Source organism: Dreissena polymorpha, chromosome 3 (assembly GCF_020536995.1).
Source record: "Dreissena polymorpha isolate Duluth1 chromosome 3, UMN_Dpol_1.0, whole genome shotgun sequence".
Classification (NCBI taxonomy): domain Eukaryota; kingdom Metazoa; phylum Mollusca; class Bivalvia; order Myida; family Dreissenidae; genus Dreissena; species Dreissena polymorpha.
This window is the reverse complement of record NC_068357.1, coordinates 18,612,944-18,615,495: the sequence shown is the minus strand read 5'-3', so window position 1 is coordinate 18,615,495 and position 2,552 is coordinate 18,612,944.

The following is a 2,552-nucleotide window of genomic DNA, read 5'->3' as shown; positions in this document are numbered from 1 at the left end:
GTATGTTTTATTATCATAGAAAGATAGATACAGCCTTTAAACTTTAAAATGAATTATACCTTATGGGCTGTGGTTGTAAATGTTGCCTGCGGGCGGTCGTTCTCTATGGACACAAGTATTGGTTGCTTATGAACACTTACGGAATTGTTCTTCAGGAAAAAAATCATTTTTAGCTAAATAACATGTTTATAGAGAAATGATGTTGCTTTCGGTGAATTGTAAACGATGTTTATGCAATTATAGTGGAAAGCATCCAATTACACTTGAAACCAAAGATCCATAAATGCACATAGAATACAATAATTCTTGATTGATCTTTGCTTGAAACAACTGATATCTAATAGCCGTCATAAAAACTGTACTGAAAAAAAGCAAAATTAAAGTTTGAATTCTGAATTTGTTGGCAGACCGAGAACGGTTTGTCATTCGTTAATCCTTTTAATTCAAAATATATTATGTAGCACTATTGTATTTTCGTAAAAGAAAATGTTAAATTAAAGGTTTATTGGCCCTTGAATTGCGCATTTTTACTTAAAAATGTGAGCAGATTTTACACTCTTCATACTGGGTTTCTTGTATTTCACTAATATCGGAAAAATGCATTTGAACAATTATGACTTGTGCGTAGCGTAATGACGTGGTAGAACGTAGAACTACGTACATGTACCCTGTGCGTAGCGTAAAAACGTGATACATAGGGAATAACAGGTTACTGCCGCTCGATTGGAATCGTCGGCTCGGGTACTACGTACGTGTACCCCGGTAACTCTTAAGTATACTTACATGTTCCCCGGGTACGGTAAACCTACTAAAACGTACCCGGGAGTTTTAACGCTAAATCGGTCGCTGTCGGCTAATTTTTTAATTAATTATGTTCACATTTATGTAAATTTTCTGTTAAATGGCCTCTTCATTATCGGAACTCGTACTCAAAAAGCATGTTGATGCAGTTTTTTAAACAGAAGTTTGTTAAAGATAAACAAAATCGTTTTGACGCTAATTGGTATAGCGTTTTACGACATCGGATTTGGGGCGTGAAAACAACTTGGGTACAGTCTAATATCGACCGGGTACGTCTAAGTATATTTACCGAACCCGGGGTACATGTAAGTATACTTTAGAGTACCCGGGGAAACACATGGTTCTTTATTGCAAGAATAAAAAACAGCGCCTGAGAATCTTTGAAGGACAAAAAGTGAAGCAACACTACACAGTATACTTATAACGCTGAACACTTTAGAATAGATGCTGTGGTTCATCTATATGGCTTGCTTATGGCCACAATATACCAAACGATTTCCTTATCAATTTCAATGTAAAACCAACAACTTCAACGAAAAGTAAAGTCAAACTTTTGCACGTATACACCCTCATAACCTTTTCTTAAAGAGCATTCCGAGCCGAATTGATTTAAACAATAAAAAAGATAGGTCATGCAGTATGTAAGAAAGAACTCGACGCGAATCAACGGTCACTGTTTTAAGGCCATCTTTTTACCGGCATAACTCCAGTTGATGATGGTTTCCCGCCATCTGTCAAAGTCTCATGTAGTCTCCAACCTAAAAGCATAACACTGAATTTGTAGTATACAACAATGTTTTCTCTTCCACATGCACACAGAAATATCTAAAATATAAAGTCATGGCAAGTGCCCATAGAGAGAATTGTGTCTTCAAATAAATGTAGTTCCATTTTTTAGAGGGTATAGCATTGAACAACACAAGAATTTAGTATACTGTAACCTTATATAAAGCATCCGGATTTCAACCTTATAAATCCGGCACCTTAGACATCAAGGACAAACTGCTGTAGTTAATACCATGTAAGCATTATGACCAATAGAAGATGTCAATGTCCCGAGAGAAATGAAGACGCTTGAACCACAGGCAGCAGTATCATAAATTTGCCCCACCCCCCCCCCCCCGGGACCCTACCCCCCTCGAGCTTACCCCAGGGGTTCCAGATTGTTAAATGTACACCTATTGTGTATGGTTTGACTTTTCAACAACGAATATTGACAAAAATACACAGTATGAAAAAATAACCCTCAAGGGGGGGGGGGATAGAGACCCGTGGGGGGGGGGGGGGGGCAAATTTATGATACTGCTGCCTGCGGCTTGAACAAACAACACAAGTATAATCAACAACGCACACAACAACGATGATAGAAACAAAAAATACAATCGACGACGCAATATAAACATCGGAAAGCAGATGTGAATCACCAAACGCATGCGAATCGCCACGGACGAAATGACAATCGGATAATCTTCACAGCGTCAGTGGTAGACAACATCACGAAAGAATCAACGTAGACGGAAAACAACAAACCAAGACATCTACTTGACAGCAACAACATATTCAACCCGGGCAACACCTACTCCAAATGGACAGCGCAGGAGGTCACTGGTCAAACAACGCCTGTAGTGTAACGTGGACAATCGATTAACGTCATTTGACCTGTTATGTAGTTCCAGTTCATTGTGATTGACATCTTCATTGTAAAACATTTATTTTCTCAGAAGAAACATTTATACGCGATATTGATTGAT